General features: G+C 35.7%; 1 long non-coding RNA gene across 2 annotated transcripts in view; it reads left to right on the forward strand.

Annotated features, from left to right (window-relative positions):
- Positions 1 to 24,427, forward strand: part of LOC113414441 (uncharacterized) — a 101,473-nt gene extending 77,046 nt beyond the window's left edge. For both annotated transcript variants that reach the window (XR_015747363.1, XR_015747362.1), the window contains exons 3-5: positions 20,408 to 20,467; positions 21,999 to 22,122; positions 24,369 to 24,427. This is a non-coding gene — a long non-coding RNA (uncharacterized LOC113414441). The remainder of the gene's footprint in view (positions 1 to 20,407; positions 20,468 to 21,998; positions 22,123 to 24,368) is intronic.
- Positions 24,428 to 26,607: the final 2,180 nt, after the last annotated feature.

The raw sequence follows: 26,607 nt of genomic DNA on the forward strand, positions 1-26,607 counted from the left end.
CTCTATGGGGTTCAGGTCAGGCGAGTTTGCTGGCCAATCAAGCAGAGTAATCCCACAGTCATTGAACCAGGTTTTGGTGCTTTTGGCAGTGTGGGCAGGTGCCAAGTCCTGCTGGAAAATGAAGTCAGCATCCCCATAAAGCTCGTCTGCAGAAGGAAGCATGAAGTGCTCCAAAATCTCCTGGTAGACGGCTGCGTTGACCCTGGACTTAATGAAGCACAGTGGAACAACACCAGCAGATGACATGGGCTTAATGAAGCACAGTGACTCCCCAAATCAAAACAGACTGTGGAAACTTCACACTGGACTTCAAGCATCTTGCAGTGTGTGCCTCTCCATTCTTCCTCCAGACTCTGGGTCCTTGGTTTCCAAATGAGATGCAAAAGTTGCTCTCTGAGCAACAGACCAGTTCTGTTTTTCTTTAGCCCAGGTAAGATGCTTCTGATGTTGTTTGATGTTCAAGAGCGGCTTGACAAGAGGAATACGACATTTGAAGCCCATGTCCAGAATCCGTCTGTGCGTGGTGGCTCTTGATGCACCGACTCCAGCCTCAGTCCACTCCTTGTGAAAGTCCCCAACACTTTTGAATGGCCTTTTCCTGACAATCCTCTCCAGGCTGCATTCATCCCTGCTGCTTGTGCACCTTTTTCTTCCACACTTTTCCCTTCCACACAACTTTCTATTCATGTGCTTTGATACAGCACTTTGGGAACATCCAACTTCTTTTGCAATTACCTTTTGAGGCTTTCCCTCCTTATGGAGGATGTCAGTGATGGTTTCCTGCACAACTGTCAGGTCAGCAGTCTTTCCCATGGTTGTGATTCCTACTGAACCAGACTGAGAGACCATTTAAAGGCTCAGGAACCCTTTGCAAGTGTTATGGCTTAATTAGCTGATTAGAGTGGGACACTTTGAGCCTAGAATATTGAACCTTTTCTAATTTTCTGAGATTGTGGATTTGGGGTTTTCATGAGCTCTAAGCCATAATCATCACAATTATGACAAATCACAGCTTGAACTATCTTGCTTTGCATGTAATGAGTCTATCTCATATATTAGTTTCATCTTTTAAGTTGCATTACTGAAATAAATGAACTTTTGCATGATATTCTTATATATATATATATATAAGAGGATACAGGATAAGAGGATAAGAGGATAAGAAGATATACAAAGGACAAAGATACAAACAAATAGAAGGAGCCCCCATGGGATCACCACTGTCACCTGTCATTGCTAACCTGTTCATGGAAGAATTCGAATCCAGAGCCCTGGCCAATGCCATCCTCAAACCCAAACTATGGTTAAGATACATCGATGACACATTCGTGATTTGGCCCCATGGACAAGAAAACCTAAACAATTTCCTAACACACCTAAACAGCGCACACCCCAAAATCAAGTTCACCATGGAAACAGAAAAAACAAACAACTACCATTCCTAGATGTACTAATCTACAAAAAACAGATGGCACACTAGGACACACCATATACCAGAAGAAAACACACACCAACCGCTACCTCAACGCCCAATCCCACCACCACCCAGCACAGATAAACTCCGTGGCTAAAACACTAATTACCAGAACCAAACGCCTGGCAGACAAGACACACATTAAGACTGAACTATGCACCCTGACTAAAGTACTGACAGCCAATGGCTTCCACAAAAGCAAAATCACCAGCTTGATCCACAAAAACACACTGAAACATAATAGAGACCCAGAAGATGAACAGACCTATGGAACAGCTGTCCTGCCCTACATAAGAGGTACTACAGACAAAATTAGTAAGGTACTACACAGACATCACATCAGGACTGCCTTCAAAACATAGCAGCCATCCTTAGCAACCCCAAAGATAAAATTGACCTGGAAAACCAAGGCATATACGAAATCCCCTGTGCATCATGCCCGGCCACATACATTGGACAGACCAATAGAAGAATAAGTACCCGCCTGGATGAACACAAAAATGCAGTCAAAAAGCTGGAACACACTTCCTCACTAGTCCAACACATGGAAGCCACAGGTCATAGCATCAACTTCAATGGCACCAAAACCCTGGCCACTATGGAAAACCCTAGCCACAGAGTCATCAGAGAAGCCATAGAGATTGAAAAAGACCAGAAAGCATGAATAGAAGAGATGATTCCACCAGGCTGTCAATCATTTGGAAGCCTGCACTCACAAACAAAAAATCTCCACACCACAAGCCAGGCAAACACCTGGGCACAAACAGATCCCCCTGATACCTCCAGCTCAAACACACCCCAACCAGGCACCCAGATGAAACCCAGCTTCCTAACTAATGATAGCCGTCCATTTACCCGGCCAAGCTGCACTAAAGGCCTCCATTAAAGTAACACAATGCTGCCAGCCAATCAAGATACAAAAAGAGCCAAAAACAGACAGAAGATATCAGAGACACCCATCAAGCAGAACACAGCAAACTCCGAGACCAATAAACACAGACCAAGACTCCCAACCAATCAGGATGAAGAAAAAACCATTCTGGCACAGCAATAGGCTGCCCCAAATTTAAATCTGAAACCACTGTAAAAGTCTGACCCACAGACGGACACAATACAGAAGCCTGATGATGGCAGATGAGATTCTGCTGAAATGTTGCTACAACTTTAAAAGAACTACAATGACGTGGGAAAATACCCAACCAAGCCGAACACCATACATGTAAGTACCGCACTTAAGAAAACATATATATATATATATATATATATATATATATATATATATATATATATATATATATATATATATATTATATATATTTGGTTATTCGGGTTTTCTCCCGCGTAAAATTGGAAGTATTTTGGCGATATTTTGACGAAATCTCATTCGTCATCTTCAGGCGTGTGTCTTCGGCTTTGTGCTTCTTGGAGTAATATGAGGTTGCAGCTGTTTTTTCTTTTAACTGCCAGTGGGAGTGCGGCTTGACTGGGTGGGGGCTTGGCTGTGTTCTGATTGGGTGGGGGTGTGTTCACATTGGTTGGGGGCCTGGCTGTGATCTGATTGGTTGGGGGGGTTGGCTGTGTTCTGATTGGCTAGGGGTGTGATCCGTTCAGGTGGGGGCTTGGCTGTGTTCAGGTTAGTCTTAGTTGTCGGGGGATTTGAGCTGGTGAGCTGTGATCCTGTTGTTTGGCTTCGCGTTCGTGGTCGTGCCACATCTTCATGTTGGGCGTCAGTTCACTTCATGTATGGGTCGGAGGGGTTTGAAGTGGGTAGTGATGCAGCTGTGGTACGGCTTCTGGTCCGTGGTCATGTATCATCATCTGTGTGGGTGTGAATCTGCTTTCTACCACAGCTGCATCACTACCTGCTTCAAGCTGGTCAGAATCGAACTTCTGGCAGTGGGAATGCAGAGTTAGCCTGCAATACTGCATTCCAACCAGAGGTGGTATACAGCAGGTTCTGACCAGTTCTGGAGAACCGGTAGTGGAAATTTTGAGTAGTTCGGAGAACTGGTAGTTGAAATTTTGAGTAGTTTGGAATACCACCTCTGACTGGCCCCACTCCCATCTCTTCTCTGCCTCTCGAGTCCCAGCTGATCAGCTGGGTCTTCTTTTGTTGCCCTGCACAGGAGAACAGAGCTGGAAAGCAGGTTATTGGGGTGGGGAGGGGAGATTTTGCAGTAATCTTCCCCCTGGAGTGAGGAGGGAATAAGGTTTTTTTCAGTATTCTTCCTCTGCCATGCCCACCAAGCCACACCCACCAAGCCACGTCCACAGAACCAGTAATAAAAATATTTGAATTCCACCACTGATTCCAACCACTGTGCCACTGTTTGTTTGGAAGTTATTTAATAATACAGCAGTGTATTTATACTAGTAATGAATATTTAGAGGTGTTTTTTTTAACAGAGATAAAAATAATAGGTACACGGATTATTCCTAAAATCCCCAATACTCTTGTATATATATGATGTCTTGCCAAGACATACATTCTGTGGCAAAATATTTCATTTTGTGGAAGCATTTCATGATCTGATTTTATTCATCAAGAAATAATAATTTAATAAACCTTCAGGACTTATGAAGTAATTTGATTTTTTTCCTAATTAATGGTATGTTGCTTTATTACCTTGACTTAATACTGTAACTGTTTTGTGAGTAAAGGACAACAACAAAAACAGAATTCTACTACAAATTGTCAACTGGGAGAGCCTAGTTGCTGTAGAACATTAGTTTATGAACTGTCATTGCAGTTCTCAAAATGTTTTCTGCTTTTCTAACTCTGGCTTGAGAAAGAAATGTAGCTAACATTTACTTACTAATATAGATTGTCGGATACAGAAATTCCTTGTTCCTTTGAAGAAAAAGGTTTAAAAATGCTTGGGTAGCAACTCAATATAAATATAGAAAAAATAATTCAACCCAGCATTGTCATATTAATGATTCCAGGGAGCTTTAAGAGTGAATGCATGATCAATGCATTGATCCATGTAAGCATGCTCAAATTACTTAAGAAGCATCTTCCTTTGTGATATCAAAAATGGTAATTTTATTGAAGAAATGCACAAGAGAAGATGATTGATTGTCTCCTCTTGTCATGGAAATGAATTATTACCAAAAGCATATATGAAACAAATACTTTTTTCACATTGACCCTTGATGATTTGCTCATGTTTGTGCCATGACTGTGTGGTATAACATAGTCAATAAAAAACTTAGTAAATAAAAAAAGCATTTGGCTACAACAGAATTATTCTACCTCAAGGAAAAGCAACTTTTGGGAAATTAAACACCTGGCCAGTAAGTTCCAATTTAAAATGTATATTTGGATTTGAATTTGAATTTTTTACTCTCATTGGACATATATACACAGTATACATACAATGAAATTCACATAACACCCAGAGACAGACCCAACACACAGAACAATCCCCAAACACTTCCCCACCTACCAAAATTCTCCACCCCCTAAAAACACACAAGCATCCACACAACAGACCAAGTAATACTGCCCAACAGTTCACTGATGTAAGTTGATTGTTAAGTGCAATTATATCTCTGGGATAAAAACTGTTCAGAAAACGTGTGGTCCAAGTTCTGTATCTTCTGGCAGAAGGCAACAGTTCACAAAGATTTTAAGCAGAATAGGAAGAGTCTCTGAGAATGTTGTGCGACTTCCTCAAACAGCGAGATGCGAAGATGTCATCCAGGGCTGGTAGCTGGAGCCCGATGATATTCTGGACAGTTTTAGTGTTTCTCTGTAGAGCTTTTATGTCCACTACAGAGCTGTTCCTATTCCATACAAGAATACTGTATGTTAGGACACTCTCAATGGAGCTGCGGTAGTAGAACAGTAGGATATATTTTAATATATGCCAAGAGCCAAGCAATTTGCTATTATCATTTTATTAAGTTAGTAACAAAATTACACAGTAAAAAATATTTTAAAAAGTTTTATGGGAACAAGAACAAGTAGCTGAAATATGAATTTTAGGGGAAAAAGAACATTCTGTAAGTGTTATATCTGATTAGAGTTAGGAAATGTTCCTTAATAATACTGGAAGCTCAAGCAACACATTTTCCAATAAAAAAATTCATTAATTTTATTATGAACAAGACATATTTTTGCAAGTAATTGTCTTAGTGAATATTCCCTCTCATTAGTCTAAGTAAAATATTTTTGAGTTGATCTAAAAAAACTAGAAACAATTTTACCTTAGTTTTTCTTCCTGAAGCTCTGCAGTGGCTAACTTTTGAATTGATTGGTAATTTTCCTTAGAGTATTCTATTACTTACAGTCCATGGAAACTAAATATTTGGTGTTTGTCTGATTACATTAAAATTTGCCATGCATTTCCCTTAAAGCATGTAATTTTTCTATCAGAAATCATTCTTGTACCACTTACACTGGGGAAAAATGGATATAGAATTGTCTCTGAATCTGGGAAAGGTACTACTATATATCCTTCATTCTTCAAAGAAGAAAACAATTGCATCTTGATTCACATTTGATAATGAAGTTCAGGAGAAGCCCACAACAAAACATGTATCCCTTAAAATCTTTCATATACCATTATAGAAATCGTGAAGGATAGAATAACAACTGTAGCCAAATATATAGTTTGACAATAATGCTGCAATTCTAGAAGGAAGGAAGGAAGGAAGGAAGGAAGGAAGGAAGGAAGGAAGGAAGGAAGGAAGGAAGGAAGGAAGTTTTTGTTTTAAGTTGGTCTTGTAGGCTATATGCCTACAAGCTCTATAGCTCTATACTCAAAGCTGATAACAATTAAACAGAACATAAGGTACAAAATATTTCCATAAGCACTTCATATTTAGATTAGCTCTATTAAATTTTAATTAAACAGAAAATACTTGTGCTTGTGAAAAACTAACAATATGGAATGTGCTAATTTTCCTATTCCACCCACCCCCCATTTTGAAGTGCCTCAACTATATATACTCAGCAAGAGAACTCTCCATTCTAGACACAGCTATCACCTGGTGTTTGCTAAATCACTGTGAAATTCTTGCAACAGCTGTTTGTTCCTGGGGAAACATTCACTTTGTATTGCTGCAATAAACTGATCATTGCCAATTAAATGCCCATTAATTGTGTAAGCAAGGATTACTGCCAGATGTTTACATTAGAAAGAAAAATATCCTTTGCTATTTATTTCCCACTTCTACCCAACCCTTTTCATGTAGATAATTCTGTGAAAGGATTTCATCTATTTAATAGGATACAAATTTGAACAAACAAATTAATAAATGCATGCAATCTCTCTGGATTTTATTTACTGAAGTGATAATGAATATTCATAGTACAGATAATTACAAATGAAAAGTTTGGCAACAAGTAAATAGTTTTATACAAAGCAAATTCACTACTAATCTCTGTAGGGATACTGGTATGTTCAGATTCCCTGGTATTTGTATGGGTGTACATCCTTTTACTATTACAAAACAGCAAAGCATTTTTGAAAGTTTTGTTGTTGTATAAGTACCCTGGAATGATGTGGCGATAAAATATGTTATATTTCTTTTAAAAGTTATATACAGAAGTGTACAGTGAAACCACTGCTTTTTATTATTTTGTGCAAAGGAAAACAAAAATGGCAAATTAAGGGTCCTTTCTAAGTCTGACACACGCTTGCTAAAAATATTATAGACTTTAAGATCTTATTCAACTGATGTTATGAATGTCAGAATATGAATAGTAATTTTCCATGAATGAATTGTAATGCATTAAAACTCTTCATCTGTATACTACTCCTATAAGCATGTTGAATGAGTAGTATCATAACTAAGTCTTTGAAGTTAATGGACTTTGAGGGCCAGTTAGCACTGTGGTTAAGGCATCAGAAAAATGCAAGTTCTAGTCTTATTTTAGTCACAAAGTCAGTTGGGTGAACTCTCAGAGAGTCTCTTAGTCCTAGGAAAGAGCCAAACCCTTTCTGAAATCTTGTCTAAACTATTCGGATTTGACCAGGTAGTTACCAGAACTCAACACTGACTTGAATGCATCCAGAATATTATTATTATGGTTCGTTGCACAGATAGCTAGATGTTCAAATTGGATTGGAGGAGGAGGAGGAGGAGGAGGAGGAGGAGGAGGAGGAGGAGGAGGAGGAGGAGGAGGAGGAGAAAGAGAAAGAGAAAGAGAGAGAAAGAGAAAGAGAAAGAGAAGGAGGAAGAGAAGGAGGAGGAGATTAGTTAAATAATCAGCCAGATATTTAGACTGGATGTGGAATTTTTATCCACCTACCAAGTCCTTCCAAGGGACCTGGGATAGGTAAATGTTTGATGATGTTAAAGGTACTGTTTCAGGATGTAAGCTGTTGCAGTAAAGCTGCCTTTTGTAATTAACTACAGTGATTTTGTTAATGCTGATAGTGTTTAAGTAGTGCTCCAGCTGTTTTGGGGTTGCACCAAAGGCACCTATTATTATTGGTACTACCTTTGCTTTCTTTTGCTAGAGTTGTTCTACTTCTATTTGCATATCTTTGTATTTTGTAATTTTCTTCAGTTCTTTCTTTTCTTTTCTGGTGTTTTCAGGTATTCCACATCAACTATCCAGACATTTTTGTCTTTCTTATACTCAGTTCTTAAGTCTGGGGTATTGTGTGGCAGATGCTTATCTGTTTGAATTTTAAAGTTCTGGGGCAATTTTATTTATCATTTATTTATTTATTTATTTATTTATTTATTTATTTATTTATTTATTTATTTATTATTTATTTATTTATTTATTATTTATTTATTTTTGTCAATTGCTTACAAGATAATAGGTATAAGTAAAACATAGTTATGAATATATGGATACATATAAGAAAAATAAAAGAAATAAAAGAAACAATAGGACAGGGACGGTAGGCACGTTGGTGCGCTTATGCACGCCCCCTACAGATCTCTTAGGAAAGGGGTGAGGTCAATAGTAGAAAGTCTAAGGTTAAAGTTTTTGGGGTTTGGGGAAGAAACCACAGAGTCAGGTAGAGTATTCCAGACATTGACCATTTACCATTGTTCTACTTTCTCATGCTACTGTTTTTAGTCATTCTGTGTGAACTTCTTGCAGCAGATAACTACATGGCATGATATTAGATTACCTACAGAACTTTCTTTGGCCCATCGTATCAGCCCATCCCACCTAGTTAGGCAGGGAAGGTAGATTGCAGACCCTGTAAGTTAAAGAACTCTGACTGACAAGAGTTCTAAGAAGAGACCTTTCTCTGTCATTGCCCTGTAGAATATTTTCTGTGGTGTGATTCAACTGGTGTAACAACTGGTTAGGTAAGTGCACGCTCCGCATTAAAAAAAAGCCAATTTTCAGCTCTAATACTTACCTTCTACTGTAGCCCCTGTGAATAAAACAGCTGAGGTGCAGCAAACTGCCCTGCTGCCCAAATCAGCTGTGCTATAATACAATGAAATAAAGCACAGGAAAGAGCAGGGGCGGGTAGGTGGGGCCAAGTGCTCACCGGAACTACCGGTTCATCCGAATCAGTCCAAACTGGTAGAATCCCACCCCTGAATATTCTCCTCCCAAAGGTGAAGCAGGCCCCCACTCTCCTGGCCTTGCATAAAGGGGTTAAAACATGGCTTTGTGGCTTGCATTGGGAGTACAGAGGAACATGGAGCCATGTGGTTCCTTAGTTTCCCGAAAGACCTTCCTTCACATTTTAACTAATTTTAATCACTCTTGCCTCCTAAATTTTTAAGTTTTATATCTACTGCTTGATATTTTAACATTTTTGGTACAAGTTCCTCTTTGAGGAGATGGGCATTTCAGAAATCAGAAATATGATAGATAGATAGATAGATAGATAGATAGATAGATAGATAGATAGATAGATAGATAGATAGATAGATAGATAGATAGCCAGCCTACTGTTTCTTCCACTTCTTTGCAGCAACAGCTTTTCTCTATGTTGTTGCCTTCTTAGTTTTGAAAGTAAGTCTCCTTGAAAGATTTCTCTCTTCATATTAATCTTTCCTAATCAATTAGCATTTGAGCAGCAACTATGTCTTCTATAATGCCATTGATCTTTGCACATAGTTTCTGATCTTTCTACTTGACTCCTGTTATTTCTAGGCACTTGAGTTTCCAATTAGGTTGCAGCAAGTCATTACTTGGTTCATTTCTTGCAGTGAACTGGTACTTATCTTTGATATTGATATCTTTTAATACTTTTGGTAGCTATTTCTTTGGAACCAGATTCAATGCAGACAATCTTACTCCATTGTTTTTGGGGTGTTCTGGATGCTCAATTGTTCTTTTTTGCAATTCTTCTTTCTTAGTTTGAAGACTTTGTTCTTTCTGAATTGATATTAATCTGCTAGGCTTTGTCATGTTATTTCTTATTCTGCATGTGGTTCTTTCCAAAACTGGTGCATTCTTTTGATATATCCTCTTTTTTGTTGGACTTGATTTATAATAACAAATCATTATTTCTTTGTTTTCAATCTTTGTTTATTTGGGTGAATCTTTTCTTCCAGGAGCCTTGAAACTGCTGGTCATGGTTTCCCAGCCAATAGCTGCTGAGTCCTGGATTTGTCACCAGATGTCCAGAAACTCCATCACCTTGTTGACACAGGCAATGATCAATCCAGTATGGATTTGTGTAAATTACCATATTATTTATGGAAGAGGGGGGCACGGTGGCTCATGTGGTAAGATGCTGGGCCTGCACACTGCTGAGGTCAGCTGCTTGGTGGTTCAATTCCCATGAGCTAATAAATTGCACAGGGACGAGAAAGAACCCTCCACTGAATGCCTACCGGCATTCAGTTGTCCCATAGATAAAGATAACACCACCTGAAAAATTTCCTTTCACATAGGCAGCCAGCCATCTCAGTGATTCGTAGCTAACATGTGCCATACGCTAAATAAATAAATAAATTTATGGAAGAGACACTCTAACTCCTCTGATGAGACCTATCCAATACCAAATACTCACAGTTAATATCTCTCTTAGAGCATACAAGCTCCACAACCACACCAAGATAGGTACTTGATTACCCAATCATGTAGCAGGGAGTAAAATGCTTCCTTGTAATGTATGTCCAGCATACATTATAATTGGTCTTCCTTTTCTTACAATTTTTCAAAATCATCTTGTCAGTTAGGAGCTGATCTTTTGTATCTGCTGTTTGAGCAGTGTCCTTTCTGCTCAAATGGAAAGAGCTTGTTTCCAGAACAGTTAGCATTTATGGCTTGTCACACGGTCAGCCAAATATTTAGACTAGATTTGGCCTTTTTATCCAACTATCGAGTCCTTCCCAAGGACCTGGTATAAGCAGATGTTGTAGTCTGATGATGGTAAAGATATTATATGGTAAAGATATTATATTACTGTTATTATTTTGAAATATAACTGTGGTGGCTGAGTGGTTAGTGTTGAGGTAATTCCCCGTTAGGAGAATGAGCACATACAGGGAGACGTATTTGAGAGAAGTGTTTGAATAATACACACACAGTACACAGATACACTGTACAGTAAATGTAGGTTTTTACTTCCAGAAACGTTAAGCCAAGTCCAAAATAGGCAGTCCAAAAATCATTCACAGATAAATCAGTCAGTTTTCATCCAGGGATAATCCAAATATCAAATTCCAGTGTCAAAAACAGTTCAGTATCAGACTTACATTAAATCCAGTAATATCAGTCAATTAGAAGAAATGGAGCAAGGCAATACTTTCCAACAGAAGGAAACAGAGATACACTTACACTCTCTTCTGAGACTCAGACTAAACAACCCAGGTTTCTGGCTCCATCTTATGGCCGTTTGAGAAACCACACCCAATTTCATGCTCTTGCATTCCCTTAAAGATATAGTACTAAAATGTTTATCCTGGTTTATATATTTCTAACCCAAATACCTGTTAGGTGACTTATATTCCTAACAGTTAGAATGCAGTACTGCAGGCTACTTCTCCTGATCACCGGTTGCCAGTAGTTTGGCAGTTCGGGTCTCACCAGGCTCAAGGTTGACTCAGCCTTCCACCCTTCCCAGCTGGGTAAAATGAGGACCCAGATTGTTGGGGGCAATAGGCTGACTCTGTAAACTGCTTAGAAAAGTCTGTAAAGCACTGTGTAGTGATAGATAAGTCTAAGTGCTATTGCTATTTAGGAAGAAACATTAAAGTTGGCATTTTGTATTTCTGGTTTCTGATTCTCAGGGTGAAAAAAAAGGGATAAAATGCCACTTTTTTATTCATAGCATAAAAAAACACATAGAAACACATGTAAAAGAACTATGTGTTTTAATTCTATACAAAGTATAGGTACTTCATTAAGTGACTGTTCAATGTTACAACAGCAGTGAAAAAAGTGTCAGGACTATTTCTCACACCTATGACCATTGCAGCATCCTCATGGACACATGATCAAAATGCAGATGCTTAGCAACTGGTTCATATTTATGACAGTTGCAGTGTTCTGGGTTCATGCAATCAGCTTTTGTGATCTTCTGACAAACAAAGTCAACAGGAAGCCAGATTTACTTAACATCCATCTTACTGGTCATAATTCGAGAACTACCTGTACTGTTTTTGAATAACAGGAATAAGAGGCCAGCTTTCTGAAGGCCATCAATAATCAATTAGTCATATGCTTGGTCTTTCATTTCAGTTGCCTTTCCTATCTCATTTTCTCCTGAATTTGATTTTTTTTTTTGTCCTTATTTGTTTCCAGGTTTTATGTTATGAGTCATTTGTCTTGCCAATCTTTTTCTGAGAGAATGTGCATCCTCAGCTATTTTTAATGTCATTAAACTGCCACATATTAGATATGAAACATGACTAATTCTTCTATTCTATCCAGGAAGTATTTCTTTCTTTATGATGGACAGAAAGGATAATACATGGACATCTAATCAGGACTTCTAATAGTCCTCAATTAGATCTCAGCTAAGTTGAATTGTCACAAATCTAAACTACTATATATAGTATTTTCCTGTCTTTTAGTTAGTATAAAATTAAATTGCCTATATACTGCTTAGGAGTAAAATCTAACAGCAGCAACAATTAAATGTGTTTCAAATCTTATCCTATAATTATGAGGTAAGTATTAACAGAAATTAAAATTCTCAGGAAACTGTTAAAGATGTCCAATTTCTTATTGGCAGATAATACAGGTAATTAACTTTTAGTGACTTTAACTCTCTGTATTTTTCAGAAGGCCTAGCAAATGAAAAGTACAATGACAGAAACATAAATCCAGCATCTGCTTTAAGATTAATTACATGTAACTAGAAATGTCAATACTAATACTTTGACAGTCGTTTTCTTTTTAAACTTTATTGGTCGAAAATCATTTAAACATTGTATTTCATTACCATTAACTTTCTCTTTTTATCTCAGAGGACTCAACTAAAAACAGTTATAGTAAAAGTAGAAGGATTGCATGCGTATCAATACAACTGACAGCAAAATTGATGACAAGAGAATTAATCTTACCTGTTGCTGAATCTATGACTTTACATTTATATGTCATTTGCTTTCACTTCTGAATTATTACGGTAATAAGAAGTTCTTTCTGTTTTATTAAAAGTATTTCAAATGTTGCTAAGTTTTCACTTATAAATGAAAATGCCCCAATGCAGTCCATATACACTAGATGTGGTAATGTGTGGTATGAGTAAGGTCTATCCATTTTAATAATCACCTAGTGGTATCTTGATTGCACAATAGGGGTAGAAAATAACCTCAAAGACCCTTTCAACCCTTTCAGCATATAACAAATATTTAGATTAATGACATAGCATATGCAATTTCAAATGATGTTTGTGTATTTATTGCACAATCCACTTTTTCTTGAGTAGAGAAGGAAGAATGATAAGCATAGCTTCTGAATTAGTTAACAAAGGAGGGTTGGTTTGATTTGCACCTCAAATAAAAACGAATATATTGCAGTGATACTATTGAACTCTGCTCTATACATTTGATTCTGATCTTGAGAAGTGTGAAGTTTATCATAGAGTTGGGAAATCAATTTCCCCCCCTCTATTTCTTGTAAATTCTGTTCTAGAAGTTAAAGCACCACAGTAGCATCAATGGAAATGAAATGTATTATGCTTGATGAATGTTTTGTTCTGTAAATATGACAAGATTCTTGAATTCCATCACCTTTTTCCACTTGACAATTGTAATTGTAAGTATTTAACATTACACATTTATTCAACAATAGGTTTCTGGATTGCAACAATTGAATCCTGCTTTAAAAGAAATACATCATTACTGTTAAATAATACGTCAAAATGAAAACATGGCAAAATCATATGCTTAAGTATAAAAGCATAACAGATTTTAAGAATGTCTATAAAAATCAAAACAATTTCAACTAATTATTCTTGCCTTAGATAATTACATCATATTATTTAATTGGAAAGTAATAGAATATGAAATTTGGCCTGGTAGAGTCATGTTCCAATGGTTTGAACTCAGCAGGAGTACCAGAGCTTATTAAAGATGTTCTTCATCTGTTGAAGCAGTACATTTTAACTAATGCATATGTTTTATTTTGAATGTCTACTTCTGTCACATGAAAATGTTATAATGTTATAATAGTAAAGAAACATACTTTAACAGCTGGATATTAAAATAAAATAGGTACATTAAAAATGGGCAGATTGGAAAATGGCATATTAAAGATAGACCAATTAAAATCTACAATATGAAAATGAAAAGAACACGCAGATAAATTTGCTGCATAGCACTGATGATTCCAAAACAGGATGTTTGTAGCATTGAGGATTTCTTTCTCCATTAATTACTTTCTGACTAATTAAAGATGATACATTGATATTACTGCAGAAAAATGCTTGCTTGCCTACTTAGTTTGAAAAAAGAACAAGAATTACAGCTAAAAAGCAACAAGGCAGAAAAATAATAAGAATAAAGTAAAAATACAGAGATACAAAAATTAGACAGTTTTAATTTTACCTGAAGGATTTAAGAAATCATTCTGCAATAATTTTAGATAATATAATTGTTTTTACTAGCACTTTAAGTTTTTGGCTCATTAAGAGGGAAACTCAGAATTAACACTGAAATGGTACCTTAGTTGGGGTAATCCAAAGGTTATGTGAACAAGTATGAATCTGAAGAAAATTTTCTCAGTTTTTGTGCCTTCTTTATGATTCAAATCAAGATCTTATTTAGTACTATTTTATATCTATCTCGTTCTGACTCCCATCCTGCATTCTACAGCATCAGATTTGTGTGTAAGTTCTTCAACATGGATCTTCCTGTTTTTCTTACAGAATTCTGTTTTATAAATACACACAATAGCTTTAGTTATTTTATAAAAGCTAACATTCATATTTGTCTTGAAAAAGGAAATATTAAAATTCAAGATCAAAATCTTATAATAAATCTGCCACTGATAGCTGTTCATTACCTGGGTAACATTCACTTCACAATGTCTAGATTTTTCCATAAATTTTCTTTTTCTAACCCATGCATCCTATAGTGAGTTACAGGAATCAACAGATCAGAAGAAAGGGTAACTTGATAACTACCTTGATTACAACTGAGGGTAACTACCTTGATTACAACTGAGTTGGATCTTTCTTGGATGCTTGGTTTTTCTAATTAATATATTACCATCTTTGATATTAACTGGTTCAAAACAAACCTCAGAAATGCTCCAAAGTATTCCTATACATTGACCAAAGCTTACTGCCAGTTAGCAACAGAACCAAATAGCTAACTTTAAACTTAGTACTTTCTAAATTAGCATGTGATATCAGTGTATTGTTTCATGGATTGTTCATTTGGTCCCTGTAAATCTGATTATCATCCCTGGCAGGTCAATCATTCATCTCTACTTCAGAACAGAAACTAAGAAGCTTAGAATGGATGTCCTGAGAAAGAAGCAAATTTGGTCTGTGTCTCCTCTGAAGTTCTATTATGAGTACTGTTAAATGATTTCCCAGATACATATTTCTAGTTCCTACTTTTATGGTGTGCAGCCTTTGCAGGTTTTAGTTTTTCTTCAAATAGCAATGTGAAAGCCTCTATTTCTTGTTAGTCTCAGGATAGCATTTGCAGGATTGCCTTCTCCTGCATTTATGTGTCTATTGAGTCAGGTGAATAAGGTCAGCTCTTTCTAGATCTATGTCAGGATGCCACCTGGCAGGAACTCAAAGTTGGGCCTTTTCAAGCCCTACTTCCACACCCTCCAGTATACTCCTTCTATTCCAGGTTGTTGCGACATTTGACAGTTAAGACATGACTGATCCATCAATCAGAGGAGACCAGCATGCTATGATTAAAGACATACATTTGTGGAGATGTGTTTTTGATGTATTTTCTCTGTTTAGCGTTCATACTATATTTGGTTTGTTTTATGGATGAGGTTATTTAGCATTCTTGAAGATTGGATTTTATTTTATGGGTAGGTTTATTTAGTGTGTTATTTAAACCCTTAGCCACCAAGAGCTTTTTAGGAATAATTGTTATATAAATAAAATGCACTAAAATACATTTTAAAAATAAAGGTAAAAACAAGTTACACTGAAATGCCATAAGATAAAGCATGTTGAAATTCTGGGCATATTAGTAAACAATAAGGATTTTAAATTTATTTAACGTCTCTATTCTTGTATCAAAATACTTTATTTTGAAAAAATAAACAAATGACAAACTAAAAAATACAAACTAAGAAGAAAAAGTAAAAAAAGAAATTTTTTTGCCAATGAATTCAGTGCTATAATATGAACAATGCAAGATATTAATATAATATACACTGAATCTCAGAACATACTGCTTTATCCTTTGATTAGTAGGAAAAAAGTGTCATTTCCAAAGCACTGAATAGGGATATTGAGCCTGAAAATGAGCCTCAAAGCATTGAATCCACTAACAATGGCATCAGTTAAAATATACAGCAATTGTATGTATTATTAACAAATTAACTATAATTAACAAAAGCAGGAAAAAGTAAAAGTGGAATTTTTGGTTTGTTCAAAAAGATTTTAGAGCAATGAAGAAAATTTGAGTCCTGATGTGTCAGAATGAGGTGTAAAGGATCTGAATGAGACAAGAAAAAAAGAAGAAAGAGAGAAGTGTGTATCTATTTTCTAGCACTAGGAAAGCACAACTCTTCCATTTTTTGTTCAGTGTAAACACAATCCATAGACAAAAGTCAAACAGCAGACAATTTTCAAAAGTAATTTGGACCAGTCACTCAGTCATTAAGCAAAGTGGTTGCTAAGTGAAACTCGAACTGTGATTATGATCTTACTTCAGCTCTCTGTTTTACAGATCTGCAAAGATTGTAAATGAAAGCATTGGTCATAAAGTTACTTTTTCATGATCATGGTAATTGAATGGTTGAGGGAGTCATTAATCGAGGACTACCGATAACTGCAACTGTTTAATTAAACCTTTCCACCTATTGGTAAGTTTCCTAAATAAATTATGCATTATTTACATACTTACACAAAGTCTATAGTTTCCATACTTTATTTTTTCATACATATTTATGGTGTGTGTGTCTGTGTGTGTGCGCGTGTGTGTCTGTGTGTGTGTGTGTGTGTGTGTGTGTGTGTATAGCGTGACATAATATATTTTTAACTTTTGAGATATTTTGCAATCAATGCATGAAACTCTATATTTTAGAAGATAACACAAGTCAGCCAGACTTTTGTCCTACACTTGAACTTCTTGATGAGAACATTTAAAATTGACAAATTAAAAGTGATTTTGTGCTGTCAAAATACTATAGAACTAACTCCATAAATGTGCAGAACTTTACATGGCACTTATATACAACTGCAAGTTAAATTAATAATATCACGATCTATCTCCAGTGTCAGGTATAAATGACTTTTCACATCAATAACTTGTTTACAATGATGTTCCTCCAGCATTTAAGATGGTATATTGATTTCATAGTTTGTGCAGAAAAAAACATGCACAGAAAGAGATGGAGGGAGAAAGTGAGAGAGAGAGAGATAGGAAGGGAAGGAGCAAGAGAGGCGGGGAGGGAGAAGAAGAAGAAGAAGAAGAAGAAGAAGAAGAAGAAGAAGAAGAAGAAGAAGAAGAAGAAGAAGAAGAAGAAGAAGAAGAAGAAGAAGAAGAAGAAGAAGAAGAAGAAGAAGAAGAAGAAGAAGAAGAAGAAGAAGAAGAAGAAGAAGAAGAGAGAATTCATATATTTTGTGATAAAATTGGGCTTTCAAATAGCTTAAAAATTGCAGGCTTGGATTGAGGCACGAAATGGAAGGCTTTGTAATTTATAGGAAATTATACAGTAATTATTATTCCATGATCATAATATCAGATTTGATCAGATTGACTTTCACTACCAAGATTGACTTAAGCTACCAAGAGCCATTCCTACAAAATAAAGTTTGTATGAAAGGCTGTACATTTGAAAGTGAAGTGCCTATATTAATCAGTATATCAATATTTAGCCATAAAAATGGCAAACATGTTTATGCATATAAATTTCACTTCTTAGCCATGCAGGCTAAAAGTGAATTTGCTTTTAGGATGATAGCTCTCAGGAATGTGTTTGGTCTGCTAATTTCATTGTGGTGCTATGCCATGCCTTTATCTGGATTGGTACATTGAAATGCTGGTTGATGTACCAAAATATTCAGAAAAAATGAAATAGGTTGGGAAGCCTATATAGACAGTTTACCTCTGTCTATTAGATACAACTATAAATCCCACTTTTATTTATTAAAATCTTATTTTTTCCAGGATTAAATCCTTGTTTTTTTTTCCTTGTTACACTTCAAGTCTGGAACTAAAGAATAATCTTGTATTTTGAGGACAATATCATGGGGTGAAATAGCTATGTCAAATGGGGAAAAGTTTGCACAGTTCAAACATTTCATTTTAAAATTCCAGTCAATAAAATTATACTTGACTTTGTTTTTTTGTTTTTTTGCAAAATCAGATAAGGAAAAAGAACAATGAAATAAACCACCAATAATATCAGAAAGTATTTTAAATCCTCATCTTCACCATGATCATCATTCCTAACTCCTCAGGCTGGATCCCTCTAACATCCCTCTAATATACACATTTCGTATAAGAAATTAAAATTGAGACAGCATATCCATAAAGGGAATTTTGCAATTAGGTTCTGATTAAATCTGACAGTTATTATGAGGGACCTCTATATGGGAAGTCCGAGCAATTCTCTCACTCACCACTCCTGCCTGGTACCTGACTATGTGGGTTAGCCCCATAGCCCCCAAAAAGGGGACATAAAGGACAATGGGGCATTTCAGATGACCATGGGCCATCGGAATGGAATAATTCATAATTCCTCAGAGGAGTTACTACAGCTGCAGGCTATTGGTGGTCAATTACAAGGGAGTCAGTCAAGAAATTGGAACTGTCATACCTGCACATAGTCTTCATGACAATGTTAGACTAAGAGAAGATTGCAATAAGTAATTTCTTGGATTATACAGCATATCTCAGTTAAAAGCTGCCTACAACCCAATTACAATATAATTTTCAGATAGACTTTTTCTGACACCAAGCATTGGCCTACAAAAGCCATTAAGTTCAACATTTAGTGACTAGCCTAAGAAAATGGGAAAGAGTATTTCCAGTCTCTCTATTAATGATTAATTATGAAGTTCCTAAGGATTGTGTTTGCACAAAACAAGGCAAATTCCTTATTTTGTTCATAATTGTAAAAATTGTGAACAAGAGTCTCATTTCTATGTCTGGCATATACTACTAGGAACTCTTCAATGAGAAAGAAATTATAGTTCTTGGCGATGTAGAGAAACATCCAGTGTTCCATGTAACTGAACAGTATCCTCAGGAGGGACAAGTGTGTTACTGTGTCCTTTTCTAATATGTTGGGGTATGGGGGTTTTTGGGGGGGAGGGAAGGATACAAAATAAAAATGAAATAAGGATAATTCTCTAATTCTACAAGTTATATTTCTCGGTGAAGTACATACAGAACAAGGCCATTTATTTTTAAAATGCCATGTTGTAAACTGCCAAGGATTTTGTAGAAGAAAATGTTCAGTAATAACCCCATTTTGTTCAACTGGATATGAATTATTTTTTTATAAATCTTCCCACTTATTCTTAAAAAAGGTACTCGCACTTTAGCTCTTTAATCTGAAATGGAAAATTAAATTCTACAGCATGCTAAACTGTCATTATTAGAAAAATAAAATACAAATTAAAATCAATTATACAGCTTGGTTCTCTTTAAAAAATTAATGTTTCCTTCAAATGCTAAAAGAAGTGCATTCACTTTTTGTTATTTTCTGTGATGAAAATAGTAGTTCAATGTCTACCCCCACCCAACCATTATGGAAGAATAAAATGAAACGTCTATTTTCTACAATAGGAAAAGAATACAAAAATGTTTGTATTGAAATGTTGATTGTTATCAATATAAAGTCATAAAATACTAAATCTAAGAAATTATGCAGCCATTTTACACCAAAGAAATTGTTTGTTGAAATAAATTGCCACACAATTATCTGTAAAATAAATTATTTGTACTCGAGTTTTATGTTGTCATTTGCAATCAATGTGCCTTTTCCGTAGCTTATTTTTATACTTGTATTTTTCCCCTCAACATCTGAAAAAATAATTTGAAAAATATTTTATTTTCAGGAAAGTACTGCTATATTTAATACTAATTACAACTGAACTGTTTAATTCAATCTTTAATTGAACCTTAATGCCACACAAATGTAAAACATATAACCCCATGGAGAGAGTTAGAATAGATTAAAAAATAAGGCTAAGAAAAGTTCTCAAAAATAACTTTCCTAGTTTCAGTTGACTGACAACTGAAATGTTGGGCCTATTAGAAAAGGGAACTTCCAAAACCTAGGAGAAAAGAATGCTAAAATTGAGCCCTTCCCAGTCCCTGGAAAGTTCTGTTTCCATATCTATTATCTGACTTTTGACTTGATGCTTACTATTATTTCTTTTCTAGACCTCTTCACAGGAAAGAAGGTCACTCTTGCCTTTCCAACAGCAGGTAACCATCTTCCAGGTACCATCTGCTTTATTTAATTAGAGACCAATATAAGACAATTAATCTAAATCTTCAGATTGGCAGGCAGGGTTATAGTAACACTTTAATTATCTGGAAAGTCTACTATTAATCAAAGTAATTCTACTTTATCTGAAAGAGCACCATGTCTTTCTCAAAGATGACCTGTGTAAGAGTCTGGTTAAGATAAGAATTTGAAACAATGTTCCATTTGTTGGTATAAGTTACTTTCCTGAATAAATCAGGTTAGGCTGAAAAATAAAAATACTTTATTTAAGTATCTTCTTTTATTTCTGATCATCCAAGAATTTATTTAATAAAAAGTTGGGATTTCTGATTGAAGTTTTTTGGAAAGAAGTAAATCACTTTTTTAAAAAGTTGTGACTACAAAAAGCTATTGGAAATTTATCCAGAAGACTCTTTACAGGAAAAAATCTGATAAAATGCTAAGTAACTGTTTAAAAGCTGTTGCTTTAAATCTTTGTCAAATAAATAGCTTATATCATCAACCATTTGGGTATTCCACTATTGAAGTGTGATGGGATGTTTTGGGGGAGAACGGGATATGTATTTTGCTTTGCAACATGGAAAAGTGGAGGTTTTTTGCTTTCTACTGTTCACAGTAAAGTATTTACTACAATATCCATATTTACCCAGTGCCAGTAATCTCTAGGTCTCTATCCCAGAAAGTATTCCCTAGCCCACCCCATAGCTATTCTGCTTCTTACCTCTTTCATTCCATGTCCCTCTTCTGCATTTCTGAGCTTATCAAGGCAAGGGAATCAGCTGGATTTATTATAGTGAACCCATCACAATTTGACCTTCTCCTGAACCTGTGAACTGAACACTCACTATTACCTCTTTGTTGCTCGAAGGAGCTCCTACCAGGACTTTGTCAATAATAAACAATCTCTTCCTTCCCATTTTGGGCCTTGTATGAAAATGTAATCTCTCCAGGTCTTCCCATTTTCCAGGATATTCATCTGTGGATTTTTCTTTTGCTTCCTGATGAGGAACTAGCAACTGCTCCACACAACTCCACTCTCCAATTCTCCTCTCTAGCTATTTTCACAGTCTTTTGCTCTCCCCAGTTTTTAGTTAGACTGGCAGCATGTCCCCCAGCAAGTAAGGAAATGGTTTTTGTTTTTTTTACAAGAAATGAGATAGTACTAAAATAGTTTCTTGATATGAAGATTGTATTATTCTATTTGTCTTGACAGCTTAACCCAGTAACAGAAAACAAGAATCAGAAAGGAAATATAAAGATAGGGGGGAGAGGAGGAAAATAAAATAAAATAGAGAGCTAGTTTGATCTAGTGGTTAAAATCACCAGGCTAGAAAGTAGACGGCTACAATTTAGACATGAAAGCCGGGTGGGTGACTTTGACCAATCAATTCACATCACAGTGTTGTTTGGGGTGGGGTGGGGGGAGAAGAGGCATTAGGTTGAGTTATTGATAAAAATAATAAAGGTAGGATAAAAAATAGCTTAAACATTATATACCATATAATACTTTTGTTTATTTGACAGACTTGGAAACAGCCAAATCAGCCAGAGATACAGAGGTTCAAATAAGTGGGATTTCTCTTATGTATGACTTCCAGGATTCCAAGCAAATCTTGATGGCATTCACTTCATTTATAACCTGTTCTAGGTATGTTCTAAATATTGTATGTATTGACCCTACAATATCTGTCAGCTAAATGACAAACGGGGGTATGATTTGCAGTATGTTAAATTGACTAGGTATTTATCAAGCCTCCAAAGAAAAACAATATGGATGAAGTTGTTATGGCTGATTCTTGCAAAAGACAGAGGGTTATAGAAGGAGAAGGTTTTATAACAGTCTGATACATAGTGCTGCAAACCAAGCTTATTACGCACTGCCCTCTTCTGTTGCATAAGGGATTTCAGCATGAAAGCATTAAATTTCCATAAATTTGCCACATCTGGTGTGCCAGGTTGGGTTTTTCATAAAAGTATGCAAAAATGTGACAAATGTTGATTGAGTGGCTAAAATGAGTGACAATTTCTTTAGAAGTGCCTACACACAGTAGTTTGCAGAAGCTTGAAAAGATCCAAAAGGTGTCAGTCAAAGACAGTAGTGGCTCATGTTAATTTTAGATTCATCAGGAGATATAACATTTGCATGTTGTACATCCAGTCACTTCAGCATGAGAACAAAGTTAAAAAACTTCCATGAAGCTAAATTGTAAAATGTTCCTTTTTAACACAATCCATACTCTGCAGACAAGCATAGATTAATAACAGAAGTGTGTATGTGGGTGAGTGTGAGTGTTTAATTAAAAAACCTTTGAAAAAATAAAGAAAAACACAATGTTTTCATTTAAAAATATTTTACAGATTTTTTTTCCTCATAGTAATGCCACCAGCAAGCTGCTTTACTGCTTTCAAGTTGCTTACTAATTTCATCTAGCATTTTCACATGATAAAATGTTTATGGTATTTTGGAAAACCATCAAGAAAAATCTCTTCTATTATGGCATTTCTACCTTGAAAAGAAAACTTCAGAACATGAAAAGAATGGTATGGGGAACTCTTAGTTTAAAATCACAAACATACACACCAGACTATTTTCAGAAGATTTCAAAGAAAGCAGAGCCCTATTTGTGGAGGAAAAAACCATAGAATTGTGCATTAATGTCCATTTAACGAATATTCATTGTGTTTATGACAATAAAGTGAAATTATATCACAACTCCAATAGAAAATTAGATTCCTTACTCAACAAAAAGTGACACCCCTGAGGACCTTTGGAATTTTTGTCATATTCTCATGGGATCACTAAGTGAATTGAATCAGATGGTGAAGTTGCTCCAGCTTTATAGTTGGAATTAAATCTATACTAAAATACCCTAAAGGTCACTAGTAATTAAAAAGCTAGTACAGCTTTTCTGTAATTTATTGTTCAAGTAGATATAAACACATTAGTAAATTATAATGTTGTTAACTTCTAATATCTATTTGTTAAACTCTCCTAGGAAGTTAAGAATATTTTCTGAGTAACTTGAAAGAGCTAAACTACTGCTACAAAATGAGTTAACCAAACCATTTCATTTGCTGATAGAACAGGAAATAACAACTCATAAATGTCAGAAGATACATGATCCATAGTTCCCAAAGCCAGGCAGAAGACAGAAAGAATCTTTCTGTGGTAAATACACAACAAAAATAACCACTAATTTAAGGGCACCCCAAATCTCTTTTTGAGGTAGTCAACTTCACTCAAACCTCTATAAGTTAACTAATGGTTGTAAATCCTATAATCAGTAAAAATTTATTGCAAACCAACCAGATTAGAATGTACTCTTCTAAATGAAATTTATTAACAAAACACAAGGAATATAAGCAGCAATAAAAAAAATAAAAGATTGCTTCAGCATTCATTTCAAAGGAACAAGCATGTTTATGTAATAAAGTAAGTTTAAATGTGAATCCATTTCCACTGAATAGGAAAGCCATTGCAAACACTATATTTAGAAGCAGCCATGCTTGAAATACAATTATTTCTGGATTACAGTGAAAGTGTTTTTGGGAGGCAAACCTCTCAGTAAAGTAAAAAGAAATTCTGCATACTGTAAATACTTAGAATCATCAATGCTCCAGGTTTCGTGTGGTGGTTTTTTATACAGATGAGAATGTCCTAAATAGGCTTCGGAGTAAGCATAACTGAATCTTCTTGGAATTACTTCAAGCAAATATGATGTTTAAGCACTTCGATGGAAGGTAATGCTGCAGATCTTTGTTGTTTGGAATGAGGAAGAAGTGGAGATTTATGTTTTTATTTTCTTTGCAAATATGGAGGTACAACTTAGTGAAGTAAATAATTTCCTACACTAGATAACAAAATCTCTAATACTGTTTTGTTTTATTTTACAGAAGAGATCACTACATCACTCCAGGTTGTTTCCAGCAGAATGCATATTGGCTGTATATAATAACAATAATGATACAATAATAAATTTTCAATACAGTGGATTCTTTTTATTTACATAAGGATTTCTCCCACAATGCACTCATAATGTATCACAAAAAATTATAATGTTCAGTCTTTTGAAAGATCAGTTTTCATATTCTGGCATTTCTGAATGCTTTAAGTGCTACTTAACTTTCCTATGTGCTCTTATTTTTTGAACTTCTAAAGATGTGTGGCAGTGTTCATTCCAACATAGTTGCAAAAAGTTCTAAAGATGTGGTACACATGTTCTTGCATGAAATGATATATAACAAGGCTGGCACATAGTTGGGCAATGAATAATTTTAAAATGACCTCTTTCTGTTCATATTTTGCTTAATTTTTTTTCCTGTGGTTTCTGCGATTTTTGGATGTGCTTTCATTGCTACCTGAAATAATAGGAGAGTGGTTTATGAAATGCAAGCTAGTGATTGATAGTGCTGCAAAGCTTCTTTCTATCCTTTGTTAACACAGCCACTAAAAGCAAACAGGAAGCCAATGTTATTTTCTGTGTCTTGTCAATAAAAAGAGATGGGAGTAACCAAAACAATTTTCCTTCCAAATTCCTGGCTGCCCTGATGCTAAAAGCAATGATGCGTAGCTTTTTTTCTCTCTCTAAAAACTCTCATAACTCCTTACCTGATATATGAGTAGGGAAAGTTTGACAGAACAGAATGATACAAGGCAGCCTCAAACATTTGGCACAATGCTCGTCTGGCATACAGAGACTGCCTGTCAAATGCCTGTGACTCCATACAGCAGCTAGGGACCCTATGGAGTAGCAGATGGACTATTAAGGTAGTATTAATGTAGATGCCATCAGTTTTCAGTTTTGACTGGGACATACTCTTTAGAACTATGAGCAGCTGCTGCCATTTATTGTGACAGCTTCCTGCTAACTTTTGCCAACTGGCACAATCTGACTCTTTGTACCTGAACTATTAAATGAGTGCCTTCCACCATTTTTGTCCTCTAGAGAACTCTTTTAATAATTCTCTCAAGGAAGAACTAGGCATTTATCACCAAAGCTAATGCCTGTGCTGTACAGGCAGGTCTATTGCACTCTCCACATGCAATAGAAGTTACGTAAATAATCTATGTATGTGCTGCCCCATTCAGGTCAATATTTGAAAGAATTTAACAAAAGCAAGCATTAGGTCCAGAGGTGGTATTCAGGAGGTTCTGACCAGTTCTGGAGAACCGGTAGCGGAGATTTTGAGTAGTTTGGAATACCACCTCTGACCAGCCCCGCCTGAATCTATTCTCTGCCTCCCAAGTCCCAGCTGATCAGCTGGATCTTCTTTTGTTGCCCTGCACAGGAGAACGGAGCTGGAAAGCAGGTTACTGGGGTGGGGAGAGAATGGGGATTTTACAGTATCCTTCCCCTGGAGTGGGGTGGGAATGGAGATTTTACAGTGTCCTTCCCCTGCCATGCCCACCAAGCCATGCCCACCAAGCCATGCCCACCAAGCCACACCCATAGAACTGGTAGTAAAAAAATTTGAATCCCACCACTATTTTCTGCCCTTTCTAAGCAGCTGCATTCCACATCAGGCCCTGTATGAATAAATGAAAATATCCATCTCCTTGTATCTGCATGGCAATTGTTTTACAAAGCACTTCCAGAAGTTCTGATACTGAATAACCAATATCTCTCCTATGCATAGCCCAAACGCCTTATATGTTTTTAGATGTTCTACACATAAATTTTCCTTACGTTTATCCTTGAAATTTGGGGCATGTCTGGGAAACCTTCAATTTAGATTTAATTTGCCAAGAGAAGAAATCACAACTAATTACAGTTTGGCTGCAAATCTTGGCAAGACCTCTTGTCATTATCTTGTATAGGAAAATGCTATTGATTACATTCCTCATGGATAGATCAGTCAATAAGTGGCAAAAACATTAGTTTCTATTATGAACAACTAAACCACTATTGATCTACAAGATCCTATTGTTATATTTTTGTTGATTTTTATTACAGTGAATATATGTTCAACAATTGGAATGAAACTTTGATGTATCTGTACAGTAATATTAAAATAGATAACTCTACCCTCAACAGAAGAAGCTGATTTCTTATCTTTCTTTAAACCTTCTTAATTTTTATATCAAAGCATTTTTTATTCCAAGCAGAAAAAAATTGCAATACAGAACAACATA

This window comes from Notechis scutatus, chromosome 2 (assembly GCF_049901735.1).
Source record: "Notechis scutatus isolate UNSWTSFEM ecotype Mainland chromosome 2, rNotScu1.2, whole genome shotgun sequence".
Classification (NCBI taxonomy): Eukaryota; Metazoa; Chordata; class Lepidosauria; order Squamata; family Elapidae; genus Notechis; species Notechis scutatus.